Source organism: Cololabis saira, chromosome 20, assembly GCF_033807715.1.
Source record: "Cololabis saira isolate AMF1-May2022 chromosome 20, fColSai1.1, whole genome shotgun sequence".
NCBI classification, from domain to species: Eukaryota; Metazoa; Chordata; class Actinopteri; order Beloniformes; family Belonidae; genus Cololabis; species Cololabis saira.
This window is the reverse complement of record NC_084606.1, coordinates 29,870,333-29,886,063: the sequence shown is the minus strand read 5'-3', so window position 1 is coordinate 29,886,063 and position 15,731 is coordinate 29,870,333. Positions and strand designations below refer to the sequence as shown.

The 15,731-nt window shown below is 41.4% G+C and overlaps 1 protein-coding gene across 11 annotated transcripts in view; it reads left to right on the top strand.

The window, feature by feature from the left end:
* Nucleotides 1-15,731, top strand: part of LOC133419940 (receptor-type tyrosine-protein phosphatase delta-like) — a 441,109-nt gene that overhangs the window by 175,003 nt on the left and 250,375 nt on the right. For all 11 annotated transcript variants that reach the window (XM_061709430.1, XM_061709428.1, XM_061709424.1 and 8 more), the window contains exons 5-6: nucleotides 11,722-11,794; nucleotides 14,559-14,664. The gene's annotated coding sequence lies outside the window, so the exon portion shown is untranslated. The remainder of the gene's footprint in view (nucleotides 1-11,721; nucleotides 11,795-14,558; nucleotides 14,665-15,731) is intronic.

The window sequence follows — 15,731 nt, the reverse complement described above, 5'->3', positions numbered from 1 at the left end:
AAAGATGAGGGAACTGGATTATTCTATCCTGATCTATATTTGTCATTTCACAGTGCCGATCACTGAGTGACATATTTATAGATGTAGGCAGCCACAAACAACAACACATGCATGGGGTATGTGAGAGCTTTGTTTGGGAAGGCGGTTCAGAAACCCACATTTTTGATCTGAAGCAAAGTCAAAAATACTTTTGCCATAATTTGTCCCCTTTAAAGAGTTCAGACAAAGACTGGAACCAGAGAGACTGTACAGTTCAGAATAAGTTCATTAGAATCTCACCAACCAATGCATTAATGAAATGCATAGTATAGACAAGTAATTCTACATGAGAATACAACCTATACATTTACGTTTGTGTATGCTCCTAAAAAACAATAAGTACTACAGGAAGGTATTGCAAACGTCACTAGAACTTGGTTAACTGCTAACCCTTACCGGAAGCTTCATATTAATGCAGAATTACCTGACAGAGGTATAGATATAAATCATGAAAAGAAAGCGCACAGACTGATGTATATTTAAGATGTTGTTTCATTTACAAACTTGACAAATGGTCTATGATGGACTCGCGTTAACAGCCGTTGGCGAAAACAGTTGTTACTGTTGATCTGGTTCTGATGTCTCCTGCAGCCATGTCCCCATTTTTTCACACGTCATTTTTTCACATCATAAAAGTAGAAATTGTCCTTTGGGAAATGAGTTCAAAACAAATAAATAAATAACAGCCTAAATATAAGCCTGACCTGACAGCAGACTAGCACACGCACGCACGCACGCACACACACACGTGCGCACACACACACACACACTCACACACACACACACACACCCCAGCAGCACAATCACGAGAGCTATTTTTTAATGAGCCCCCCCACTCCCAAATCCATCAAAATGGAATTACGGCACTCAGCAACTGAGAGGAGCAAAGTGGGAGAATGGTGGGGGGGGGTGCGCATGGCGGGAAGAAAAAAGTCTTCATTAAGGGCACTGAAGTGAAGGTAGGAGGAGAAAGAATGGAGGCAAAAAAAGAAAACAGAGGGAGAAAGACTTAAGTGATCCAGAGCTGCTTTTTCCCTTCCTCCCTCTTGCCGCCTAATCAGGGAGGCAAAGTTATGCCGGTCAGAGAATTTGTTATTCCGGCTAATCCCCTATCACGGTATTTCATCAGGTTTGGCATTTTGCTATCTGCATTAATTAGGTGTTCAAATGGACAAGGCGTTAATAACTGACACACGGCTGGTAATGAGAAATCGTCTGCAGAGCCGTTTCCTCCCACGTCACGTTCCCTTTGTCGGTGCCGATACCTTCGCCTGAAACAGTCGCGTTTACCTGCACCGGATTTCATTTATTGATGATTCAGGCTGCCACTGGCAATACTGTACCGTTGGCGCTCTTGGGAGATAAGTGTGCTCAGATGCTGTGGTTTAGACGTGTTTGGCAGGCCTCTAATTTCATCTCTGAGTAGCTTCCTGAGATTTTCTTCCACTTTTCTTTCTTTTTAGTTTCAAATTCAACTTCTCTCCTCAGTCCCCTAGCCTTTCTCTTCCGTACACTCTATCTCAGCCGTCTCTCTCATTTGTCAGGGGTTCCCACAAGAGAGCGAGACCTGCTATCTCTCCTCTGCACACTGTCCTCACTTTTAGACCATCTCCTCCCTCCCCGCCTCCCATCCCTCCCTCTTTCATCCACATCAACACCTGGTGAAAAGCTCCTCTCCCCAATAATCATTCACGCCGTTTCCCTCCTTATTCTCCCTTGCCGCTCCCTTTCTGGCTGTGTGTCTGTCTCACTGTACCACTTTCAGGTTACACCTCATGCCTTAATATCCCCCCTCTCATCCTCACACTGCCTCTGCTCCCTGCGTTAACCCCCCCCCCCAGTGACAAAACTCCCTCTTTAATATTCTGTCAGTCAAGTGTGTGGTGATGCGTCTTTGCAGGTCTCAGTTATGTTCACTGAAGACATGTTGTCCTTGACCGCGGTGTCTTGTATCATGTCAATGCCTCTCGTTCACTGTATCTCAGACTGAAATATCCTCATGTAATACAACTTCAAAATCCATTGTATTGTTGTTTCTTCTCTTTAAACCCCAATACTTTATAAGAAAGGACATTTAAGCACTTATTTACAGGGACTCAAAGATGAAGGGCTATATCTATTCAAACATGCAACATCTGAAAGCCCAGAGTGGCAATGTCCTAAACAGAGTGACTCCAATGGAGCAGTTGGAGTGGCTTTCTTAAAAGGCATCCTAAATAATTTTCAGAGCTCACAGAGGTTTCTGCTTTCCATCTCCAGATTTTTCTTCCATATCCTTCCCTCAAACAGTTCCCGTATTCCCTTTGCCTTTACATTCATTTCTCCCTCGGCTTCCCCCATCTGCGCCTCGCCGTCACACATCAGGAGTGTGTGTCAGCGAGGATTCAGAAGATATCACAGCACCGCCTGGTCACTGCAAGGTTTCACTTTGAACATCCTACTTCATTGTAAACAACTGATGAACGGCTTTCAATTATTCCATAACTTTTTTTTTTTTCTTTTTATGTCAGTCTGCTGATGATTCTTGCGCATGGTTCGGCGCTGTAAATTGATGCTCGCGTGCACACACACATACAAATCCTAAGTGTAAGGCAGCTTTTATCTTTCAACTTTAAAATCCCAAAAGCTCTCTAAGTCCTCTCTTTGGAGAGTCAGCACCAAAAGCCAAATCTCTCGTTCAATTTACCAGGCAGCCAAGTCTTCATTATTTTATGTGCACTGCCATGATCTTACCATCATTAAAATTCAGCCCTTATATAACCATCAAGGGCATGATGCCTCAGAATGAAGTCCACAAATACGCATATCTACACACTCACTATCTTCTCTGTTTTTTATATACTTCCTTTCCTGCCTTCATTTTGGGAGATGCAATGATTCAAAAGGAATGAATGCACAATAAGCACAAGCTGCATCTAAAATATTCAAATGCTGCCCTATTTACAAAAGGATGAACAGTCTCTTTTTCGTTGCCGTCACATGTTTGGGGTGTGAAAAGAGAGGCAGCGGCATCTCCAGACACCTCATCCAGGGATCATCTTTTTATAGCAAGCATGAACACATTAGATTGACGCATTGAATGAGTCAAATTTGAGCCAGTTGTCAAGGTCTGGACGGAGGCGAGTTAAGCCCTTGTTTACCGGAGGTGAAAGTCGCCTCTGTGTGCCGGTGACAACCAAAAGACGGTTTATATGTACTATTGCAAAACTAGCGCACAGCCGCACCTGTACTATGCAAAAGAGCATGTTTGTGTATGAGTTTGTGTTTGTTTTCGCTGCAGCTGCCAGATGCTTTCATCCCGGGTCAGGCGGGGAGGGGGGTGGCGGGGGTTGATGAGGCAACTCCACTGTTTTTTTGTGCTATTCTCGCCCGGACGTTCGATCTACCAAGAAGAAATTTGTCATGTTGTTCCACTTTTGTGATTCCCATATGGCAGGGTTGAGGGGAAGAGGATTTGTTCTTATTTGTAGCTGACATCTCGCTACACACATACTTCTGCAAAGGTGACAAAGGAAGTTGTTTGGCCTTGCTGCAAACAAGAAAAACAGAAAAAGAAAAATCTGCCTTTTTTCCCCCCAAATAAGTGACAGTTTACACGGCTAGAAACGCCTCATCCCTCCTTCGCAATGGAGTACCTATTCCCTGTCCGTGCATTGGTTAATTAAAGCCCCCCTCTCCCTCCTCCCCATTCCTAACAAATCTCCTCGGAGATCTATCAAATTGTCTGGCCAGTAAGCAGTAGGGAACGGTAAAGTTGAAAGGGAAAGATGGAAGAAGAGTCGGAGAGACACATTTGTGGCCTTGGAGAGAGAAGAACTTGGGGAAGAGCATATTGTGAAGAAAGAAAGGACCTCCGGAGTGATTCAGCCATTGTAACTCATCCCCTCCTTTTGCAGTAGAGCTCATGTCATGAGTATTTTAAGTGCTCTTCATTCTATTGTTCTCCTTTAATCCAGTTAGATAACTCTGTTCCTCCCTCCTCCTTCGGAGTCTATTTCTTTTCTTTCCTCCTCCGCTTCCCTCTGCCCACTCAGCAAACGGCGAGTCCTACAGTATGCTCTTTTGCCACAAGAAAGGTGCCTAAATGTGGTAGAAAGAGAGAAAGCAGAGGAGCCTGAAAGCAGCAGGGAGAGGAAGATGACAAACATGTGATAGTGCTGGTGGGTAGGTGTTGGAGAAATCTGCTGGCTGATGCAGGCTCATTTGTTATGAGGAGGAATGAGTGTGGACCAGAGCCAAGACAGAAGCAAGTGAGTTGTGAAGTGGAGCCAGCACAGTGTTAGTCAAGATGTACAAAATAAAGAAAAAAGGATGGGGTTTGGTTACATTTCAGTTTCTAAATCTCCTCAGGTTTAAAAACTAACCTAAAAGAGTCATTTGTGGATATAACATAGACATATATGGCTATTAGTCACACAAAATCAAACAGTGATCAGATTATAAAAGTGCTTTTTCTAACCACATAACAAACCTCCAGTATCCCAACCACTGCTTTTCTTTAAACATTTGATAAAAGTGCTTTTTCTAACCACATAACAAACCTCCAGTATCCCAACCACTGCTTTTCTTTAAACATTTGATGAGAGGTCGTTCACTTGGTTAAAGTTTTACCACAAACAATGTATTTGTGATGTAATGTTTTCAGCCGGCCTTGTAACCACCACGCAAAACTAGCAACACTCTATCGACCTCTCTCGAGCCAATTCCACTTCACAAGACTCACATTTCCCATAAGCCCCTTCCCTAGCCCATCATTTATATGGACGACTACAAATGAAGGAGTTGTAGGCCAGGGGTCTGGCGCAGTAGTTCCTTAGTTGAATGGGGTAGACACCAAGCACAGGTGAGGAGGGGCTGCCACATCCCTGCAGCAACATACACACCAAGAAAATAGGTCACAAATCCAAAGGAAGATTTGGCTGGACCAATGGCACAGACTAGTGGTGAAGGTATAGAAATGCATAGAAACAGTGTCTGAGATTTGTCAGATATAGGCCATACTTCCTGAAATACGATAATCCTTAAATGCAGCCGTTTCTGAGTTTCTTTTCCCCACTGACGTATGCTCACTGCACGTGAGTAGTGCCATAATCACACACTTTCTCCAAGACACTTACTAAAACAAGCTTAACCCTCCTCTCTCTATCGCGATCATTTTCCCTCTTGCTGCGAAAGATATTAATTGAACCCAAAGTACAGGTAGGAGGGGGTTAGGTAATTGTGCCAGGAAGACTTTGCATGACCCAAAAAAATTCCCCGCCTGTTGTGCGACTCCATAAATCAAAGGGATAGAGAGAATCCCACGATACCTCTATTCGTTGTCCTCAAAAGGTGATAAATTGATTCCTGGCTGTCTAATAAACAGAGGCACAGCGAGGCCAAAACTTCCCAAAGATTTATGCTACGACAAGTGAATTTATAGTGGAGGAAATGTGAGTGATCTGGAGAACAACATCTATTTTCTTTATTCTTCCTCCCGGTACTTGTGAGATTTGAGATGGGATCTCCTAGGGAAACCTGGGAGCGCAAGCTTCAAATAAGTAATGCTTCAGGACAATAGGAATAGAATATAAGTCATGAAGGAAATGAATGCAATGGAATTACTTGGTTGTGATTGATGAATGTGTGTTTCCAGTTCCGAAGAACATCAATCCATGTGAATATGTCCTTGGATGGAGCCCAATTTAATACAGTTTGGAGTAGATTCTATTCCCTGACCCTTCCCCCTTCTCATTAAATCTAAGCTAAAAACAGAACCAGTTGATGAAAATCAATATGACTGACACTTCTTAGGTTTGTCAGAAGTCGAACAAAACGAGGGGAGGGAAGAATGCAGAGGGTGAGCTTATAATGTGCAGACATAAGAGAAACCTTTTAAGGCAACTCAACCAGTCATCTAAATGACAAGAGGTGATACAGTGACAGGAAACGCAACCTTTTAAGAAGAAGATCAATGCTATCATATTTTCCAAAGCTGGCTGAGAAAACACACAGTATATAATAGTGATAGAGTTTCCTAAGAGAGGCAAAAGGAGATGGAGCTACCCCTGTGTTCTTTTTCTTCCTCTTTCTCCTTATCAAATTCTCCCACTTTAGTCTCCATTCAGTGATACAGGAGTGTTCAGTTTGGTGTGGTACTCTTATTCTTTTCCTTGTCAAAAGTTGGAAAGATTACCAAAATAACTCATCCGTACCGTTTTACTTTTTGCTTCACTCCTACTGGTGTGCAAAAGTATGCAGTATGGTATGATTAAGGTAGAGCCAGAAACACTGTGTTTGTTGCTTGGTGGATAAAGTTCAGTGCAACATGACTAAAGACTTGAAGACGTGCTTTCTTGTAAAGAACAGCCACATTCCAAGTAGAAATAATATAATGTGCTGGATGCCCTCCACTGTTTATTGTTAGTAGACTGTGTGATATAAGTATGTTGTCAGGCCGTTGCATAGCTGATACCCACCACAGCTAACCATTCCTAACTGAACTAAACAGATCAGAACTGAGCCACAACTTGAATATAAGACTTATTCCTCTTCCCATCTTCGCATTATGTTTTATATGTGGTGTCATCATCTCTCAGGATCCCTTATCCCAAACTCATTACTTCATCTATCATAGCCTTTACCCTTGTTTTTGCCCTCTCTCCCTCTCTGTCTATCACACACAGTATCTCACTTGGTGTCCTCTTTGCATTGACAGCATGCTCTTCCTGTTGTGTTGATGTCAGATTTGCTAACATAATGCATGCTGAGCATATTATGATAGCCTTTGGGAGGGGCCGTTTCTGCATGATTGGAAGATCTTTGCATGATCGACAATTCTGCTGATTAGTTGGATTTACTAGAATATAAAGGAAAAAAGGTACACGATCTGAATCTGGACTGTAAATGTATTATCACCATAGCATGGACTGCATTGTCTTCATGCTTCAAAGAATAAAGAAAAGAAATAATCCACTCATGTGCACCGGTGCCACAGAAAATAAAACTTGACATGGGATACAAAATTCACTGTTTGCTGAAGGATTAGTGATTGCATTAAGAAAACACAGATGACAATGGCCTGTTTACGCAAAATGCGCAAGGACACATCACATTTGAGCCACATGTAATGAAAATATATTTACAAAAATAGAGCCTTTGCGTGATGCTTGGGTTTTTGAATAATTTACTCTGACCATGTCAATCTGAAACATTTAAACGCATCTCACCCAAAGAGGATCTTGTCTGTGGTTACATGACATGTGAAAGAATGATACGGTATATAATTAATTCTGTGTCTGACAGCGATGCTCCCCTGTACCACAGGAGCAGCAGTGGGTACAGAGAGTCTGTGAGAGAAGGAAGTGAAAGGCAGATCCCTTCCCAAATGCTCATTTTTAGCTGGCTGGTTTAGGCACAGCGCACCAGAGCTGACGAGCTGAGCACAGAGTTTTTGACACAATGGTGTCATCGTCGAGACTGTGATGTTGAGCTCGCAAAACGAAACGCATCACACCTGCTGGCAACATGTAGACACAGACATAAACAGACTTATGACAGCATGGCGGTAAGTGTGATTGTGAGCGCTGCAGCTCTTAATGACTCATTTGCCAAACATTGTGTCATTAAATAGGCTTTCAGGAACATGGGATGTGGGGTCAGCTCAACCACTTTGGAAACTGCAGTGCTGTTGTCAGTTTTACAATGGTAAAAATAAATGAGAGTTTCTCTTTCACTTCTTTTCCATATATCTATCTATCAATCAAACTACCTGTTCCTGGCTCCGAGGGGCAAATGGTGCAGTTGGCTCAAGACACTTTCAATCATACAAAAATTCTACCATATACACGTGTCGCACACCAAACAGATGGGGGTCAAACTCAGCTTAAATCGAAGACTTCAGTTTGGTTCAAAAACACGTCCTAAACCACACAGATAAATGTATCATGAAAAAATTATAGTGTGGTTTGCCCCAGAAATCTCAAACTAGTATCTACACCTGGATGAGACTCAAGAGATTGGAACGGTGTGAGAATCACTGCCGAGCATGCAGCAAATCAATAAATCAATTAAAAATATGTCGCTTTGTCAATCTCAATTCACATAATCATTCATCGAAATAGTTGCTGTTTATGTCTATCTGTTATCAGTACTGTAAAACGACCCAGCCAGCATGGGCCTCATCTGACCTAAGAGTTTGTTTTTTCTTAAGTAGACTGGGGCTATGTACACACGTAGCCGGGTATTTTTAAAACCAAATATTTCCCCCTCCGTTTATAAAATATTTTGTATCCACATTACATCGTTTTTTAAAAAAAAAACCTTCCACACATAACCGAAGATCTGCGTTTTCGACCACATTCATAAGCATTCAAACCTGTAGATCATCTGGTCTTCCGGCCTCCGGGCCGCCTCCGCGGTGCAGCTTCCCCGGGAGCCGTGTCTCCTTCTCGGTAACGAGCCCGAGTCCCCCCAGGTGTCCCGCCACGGAGTTGCCGCGTATCGACGCAGGGGGTACGGCGTACGGTGCGCGTCGCCGCGTACCCTACGGCGTAGGCTCTGCATCAGTAAACGGTGGTCAAGAGCAGAGACCATTTATTTCATAAATAGCTTGGAGAACAGATGGTGGATCATCTGTAGTTCTGTAGTGAACAAAGGTCGCACGTTAGACGTCAGAGCAGATTTGTTCTTGTTTTGGCGCATAATGTGACGTTTGAAAACGCTAAACTGCGGTTTTCTCCGTCTACACCAGGTCTAAACGCATATACATAAACGGAGTTTTCAAAAATCTTCACTTTGCCCAGAGTTTTTTTAAACATTAGTTTATTTGCGTTTTCATGTGGATGACAGGTCCAAACGTAGGAAAATATCTTCGGTTTAGCAGATACCCGGCTACGTGTATACGGGGCATGGGTCCCTTTAATGCCTGACAAATATTTTTTTTATTAATTTTTTTTTTTTTTTAATCATTTTTTGGTTTCTGTCACAAAGGGTACAAATCTGTGGTAGAGTCCAAGTTAGGTTCCAATCATTTACATCAAAAGTTTATGCAGTGCTTTCTTCAAGTACTACCCTCACATGGTACTTAGTATTCAGTGCAAGGCCTGAAGCTAGTTTCTAGTTGGTCTTGCAATAAACACTGAACAAACTCTCCGCACTCTCTGTCCATTTCCTCTGTTTGTGCATGTGTAATGGCGCCATAATTCCTTTACTTTGTCAGCGGCGAAATATGCAGTGAATTAACAGTCATTTATGACTGGGTCAGACCAGACAGACAGTCCAAACATTCAATCATCTCACTGAAAAAATATGCAAATAAAGATTACTTTTTTTTCTTCCTAACTGCTCCCAGTTGACTGCCGTTTTAGAGGTCGTGTATGTGAAAGATATATCTTCACCTCTATCTCAACATTCTGGTGGTTTTATGAGTCGAGGTGGTGTCTCTGTTGGTTACTGTTCAGGGGAAGGTCATAAATGCAGGATTTATGTTTGTAGTGCAGCCAGGAATGCTGATGTTACTGTCAGAGGGCAGAGATACTGTCTGGTTTGACTCATGTTTAATAGAAACTGTAAAGTCCACAACTCGACGTCCTAACTCATTCACTTTACAGTATGTGCTCACACAGAGAGGGAGTTATTCTTTAACTGGCGGACAGAAATGATATAAAATGGAGTGGCTTGACAGATGAAGATAAGGTTGTAAATTTTGTCCTTGTAGCTTATATAGCTTTGGGTTGCTGTGCAAATATACAGTATATTTGGGCACAAATTACACTCAAAATCACACACACACACACACACACACACACACACACACACACACACACACACACATATATATGTGTGTGTGTAAATAAATAGGTATATTATATATATATATATATATATATATATATATATATATATATATATATATATTATATAATAATCAATGAGCAAATATCTGGTAAGTGCTGTAAAACAAGTCATAGCAAACAGCAGACAGACTTTCAAAATAAGAGAGGAACTAACAAAAATGTTAATAAGAACAAAACACAACAACAAAATCGTTTTAAACCTAAGTAGCCCAAAACAAAGTTTCAGGGTCATGTTTTTCATGAGATTTGAAGTGTCTCCTAACACCAAAATACACTCTGGACAACAACGAAAAGAAACGAAAGGGGTTATTTGCATTGCATGATGCTTTAAGATCTAAAGTTCCAATTGTTATTCATTCAGAATCAAAAACACTTCTGGAGTTTCCAGTGTTTCATTGTATCTGCACTTCTGAGCCTCCAACCATTATCTAAACCTGCTTCTTCTTAAATCAGGCCCACAGAGCAGGTGGAGTCTGTCCCAGCTCTCTGGCAGGGGAGGGGTGCACCCTGGACAGGTCGCCAGGCCACCACAAGGGCACTTATAAACAAACAAACAGACACATTCTCACTCCTATGGGCAATTTACATTCACCAATTCACCGAGTATACACGTTCTTGAACTGTGGGAGGCAGCTGTAGTACCTGGAGGGAACCAATGCAAGCAGCATGCAAACTCCACATAGAAAGACTCCTGCTGGAAGTCAAACCAGGAACCCTTTTGCTGTGAGGGACCACTTCTGCCCCGCTTCTGGAAAGTACTCAGTGCAAATATACAGTGTGATTAGGCAATGTAATCTCACAATATGACCAGTACAACACACAGTTCATTAGCACGACACCAGCTAATATATAGCAACATTGATTACTGGGGCACCTACTTTTTCTTCACAATTGTTAACTGAACTTCTAAAACCACCACTGTTAAGTTATGGGCATTTTAATTACTCTAGACAGGGATCCATTAGCATAGCTTCTTGGGTGGCCATGGCCATGTTTCTCTAAATCATTAAGCTAATTATACAAGCTAATTAATCAGTATGCTTGGAATAGGGTGCATGAGCAGGCGCTGCTCTATGCTGGCTTGCATAATGAAAGAAGTCCATTTTTAGATGGGAAAATTGAAGAGCGCAGGAGAGGGAGAAACTTTGATCTCCCAAGTAAACAGAGGATTTTTGCATATCAAATACTTTGACAAAGCAGAAAAAATCTATTACATTGCAGATTCTCAGAAGTCAAGCTAGACTTGTATTTGCAATGCTTACAAGAAGAACAATTTTGCACGGTGGCGGCAGATGGTAGAGGTGACGTTAATATCAGTGTCTGTGTATGACAGCATGTTTGTGTTCCCAAGAGAGCGAGTACCAACCTTCGTGGTTCTTGGTCATCTTTCAGGAGGCTGGGTGACCTGGTTGCTTTCCACTTGTTCCATCAGCCCTTAATCGTTGTCTTTGGACATGCATGTCCTTTAGTATGGATGTCTATAAGATGGGTCCATGCTTTCTTGCACTAATCATAGACTGGACTCAAAGGAGCCAAAATTGTCAGACATTGTTACATATGAGCAGACGTAACCAAACATCCTGCCATCATGTCTTCAGTATCAGGTGGATATGCTGTCAGCATTCATGCAGGAGTCTATTTTTAGCAGCTCTCATTATACATACTAGGAAATCAGTTGCTTTAAGTGCTTGAAGCAATTTAAGGCATCGAATACTATGCTGATAACACAGCAAAGCATAGTGTGTGTGTATGTGCGTGTGTGACTTCATGTTTGTCTCTGTTTATGTTGGGGAGTTGAAACAATAAAACGGGACAAATCCTGACCTTGTTATCTCTTTACATGCAGGGAAATTCTGGGGAGTTCTGTTCTTTCATCACTCTGGTCCGAGGCAGCGATTGCAATTAATTATTCCAAACAGGTAAGATCTACATGTTATAATGCTGAAATAAAAAAAATAAAACGATTTTCCTTGAAATATACTTATACAGCGAAAGCACTCCACTGATGAAATTCCACCGGTGGCCAAAAGTGTGTTGTTCTTTTTGTTGTTGTTCATTTTGACTAATTAGATGTCAATGGACCAAACAATTTGAAAAGGGTAAACATGTGAATCCCGACAAATCAAATAAAGGGCCCAACAACTATTATTAGTATTGATCGGATATAGAGGATGCGTGTCTTGACATGATCTATTGTTGAGTCACAGTAATCTGGTTTCTTGACTCTATGCCTTTTATTTGATTTGATGCAATACTTACAACAGCTTGGTAAGCAAGTTAGGTTTGATTTCCTCTTTGAACCGAGCACAACCTTCCAAAGAATTGCGGTAAAGTAAATGCCCTTGTCAAGCCTGGAATACTCTTTTACTTAGTGTCATTTAGCGATCAGGTTCATCACTTCTGTTGTTTGGCAGCTAAGCTGAGCTGATGCCTAGTTTCTTCCTGCACTATGACATGTGCAAAGCATGGTAATGGTGCCATCTGGAGTACGGGAGTCACTACTGCTACTGCTGTCTGTTCTCACATTAACACTCCAGAGATGTTGTATGTTTGCCGGAGGACTGACAGGTGCTGTCCGCACGATATCATGCAAATGTTGAGAAAAAATTAGCAACATGTAAGCATACTCAACAACTTACAACTGTAAGTGCAGCAGTCACCTCATGCTGCAATTACATGGAAAGTAATGTTTGAATCTTCACTTGTGAGATCACTTGAGCACAAGTGATCCCCGCTGCTGCACGTCTCAAAACGTCTCATTATCATCAGCGTAATAGTGCTCTGGCTAGGATTATTAAAAGTGCAGTTCATGTCCTCTGGAGCTGGAGTGAAGTTACCCTCTATCACAGTGGTGTTTTTCAGATCAATGAGCAGTGCTGCGGATTCCCCCAGAGGACTTGCGGGTTCAGCTGTAATTGGAGCGTTTGTGTTGCTGCGAGTCACTCTTCCCTGGGCAGAGGCCAGCGTGCACCAGAACATTCTTGTGCATGTCCACAGGATTTCCTGTGAACTTATCAAACGCACTCGCAGGCAAAGCATGTTGAGATCATATCATGGATGAGCTGTTTTTCCTTATATAGCCCTCACTTTGATTCCCTGCTCTTACTCGCAGCCTCTAATATATATATAAATATTTCACATAGGTGAGTGCAGCAGTGCTTTTTACCCTGAGTGTTTTATACATACTACATGACTTGTGGCCATTACGGTGAACATTTGTGAACATTTATTGGGGCCAAAGGTGCCAAGGTTATCTATAGTAAAATGACAGTGTCAAAAAAAGGGCTGATGTAAAGGTGAGAGGAAAAAAAAAGTGCAGATAATGGAGTTAGACTACGTTTGTGATGGCGATGTGGCAAATAAGAAGGGCATCTTGTCTAAGAACTGTGCAGGCATTACATTTTGATTGAATTTGCAGTTTCTTTTCAGAAAGAAAGTGATTAAGGGTCCAGTTAAACGAGGGTGGATTGCATTTTTACCTAGAATGTGAACTCAAAGGTGGCCTACACCTGTCAGTTGGAGCTGCGTTATATAAAGCCGAATCCATCGCAGCGGTAGGTGACCTGGTTTGGTGTTGCAGTAAGTCTGGCAGCCAGAAAACTTTCTACTTCCCAAAGTTCTTTGCAGTTAATTTAAAATGGCCTATCATATCCAGCAATTAAGGAAGAATAACTTAAAAAAGGCGCTGGCTCCTGTGTGAAAGGTAGCTCTAATATAAAGATGTGTTCATGTGATGTGAAATAGGGCAACATTTTGATTTAATGTTTATTTCATCCAATGGAAAAAGGCTAATATGATGCCAAGTATGAGTTAGTGAGACACATGGGTACTTCTATGGGTACAGGCTGCAATGAAGTTAAGTTAGAGCCGCCCATGCTGCGTGTTAGATGTGTAGTGTCACATAAGTGAGCGATGGTCCATCCTGCTCCTTCAAAAGGTCAGGACACCTAACCCAATTATGCTTCCGTAGTCTTACACTGACTATTATTTCATGACTGGAATCGTGTCAGTGAGCGTGCATGTAGATCCAAGCATGCGTTGTTGGCCGGCCCCGGCTGCGATGATTTATTACACCGCTTGAAGGGATTTATTACATTCATGAGGTCACACGAGCTGCATGTCAGCCAAGCACAGCACACTTTTTCTTTTGGCCCTGCCGGCTATAGGGAGTTCTGCCAAAGCAGCTAAAGCACATTCCAGTTTCCAGCCCAAACACAAAATCAAAGACTGTAATCCATCTTCAGAGCGCTTCATCACCTGCGCAGGGGGCAGGCATCATGTAAATGCGCCGACGATGTTCCAAAGGCCAGTCGGATTTAGGTCCGTCTTTAATGGGGTTTTTCTTTAGAAGTTTCTTCGATATAAATATAGCCTCATGAGTTAAAAAAACAAGCTAGACATGTAAAATCTGACATGTTCTTTTTCCCCTGTTCTTTCAAAACTTTCCATCTGCTTGTTCTCTGCCCAAGAAAACAAATACAGCCGAGGCAGCCCGTGAAAACTCTTCTAATATTAGAAATACGCTGGTTTATTTTGCTTTCTGATAATGGACACGTTTTCACAGGACAGCACTGAGTGGAGGAGAAAGCTGTGGGTTTGCTTCTGTGACTGCAGCCTTATTGCTGAACATTTCAGGGGGGGTTTAAAGCCATTTGGGTCCTGTTGACTTTGTTTGTCTTCTAGGTGGGGGCAAAGGGCGGCACTAATTTGAGTGGCGCGTCGGCGAGGTGAACCTGCAGCAGCGGGCAGCATGCTGGCACTTGCGTGAGCACCAAAGCCTCGTGTCATGGTGAGTGGTTTTCTCTCCGATTCAATGAATTCAACAGTCGAGTTGCTGTTGGCGGATGAGCATTGTCATGTTAAGTTGGAGCTTCAAGTTATGAATTATGATTATTACCATTTTATTAAAAAAAGGAAAATGGAGAAGAAGTGGTGGAGTTTTCATTGATAATTTGACATTTCTTTTAATTGAAAAATCTGAGGTACACAGGACAGCAGAGGCATATTCTTATTTCATTAATGGATTTCTGTTTCGAATGGCATTAAAAAGTAATTATTCTGTTTTCATGGAAAGCAGAAACATGTAAAGAATTATGCAAAATTATTTTCTTTTGTCAAACTGTCAAGACTTTTCATGTGTTCACCTTTTATTTATGTACTAAACCAACAAACAATGTTACTTTAGTTTATATGAAATTATTATAGAATGTAGTAAAGTATGTGAGAATCAAATACATAAAAAAGATAAAGTAAAACATTTAAAACTAAGTGCAGCTTGTTCAATAATGTGATTAAAGAAACTACAAAATGTATTTTAAATATTGACAGAAGGTTTAAGGATCCCTTTTTAATTATCTGAATTACAGTTTCAGATAATCAGACAAAGGGAGGTTGTTAATCCTCTACAGATCATTTTAACAATTAGTCTAAATGGAGAGCCTTTAAAATATGGTCATTTGTATCTTTTTTATACAATTTGAAACCTGCATTACAATAATGCTTCCATTTTAGGGAAACTGGAAGTTAAAAAGATGTCTTACCAGACATTGACTTATTTCAATATGTGTAAAACATCTCCATGTGAAACTATATTTATCTTCTCAAGGGAAAAGATGTCTTTCAGACGAATCAGGCGTCAACAACACAGACGATTAAGTCAATGTCGCACAGAAATAAAGCAGGAAAAAACTGGAGGCATACATCTTTATTAACTGAATTAAATTTGCTTGAAAAGGAAAATATGAACACTGAGCCTCAAACTTTTGTAAAACTGAAAATGATCTGAATCTGTTATTTCCATCGCTAGAAATTAAATGAGAAGGGAAAACATCAACTAAATTCTTGTCTTAAAGTGAC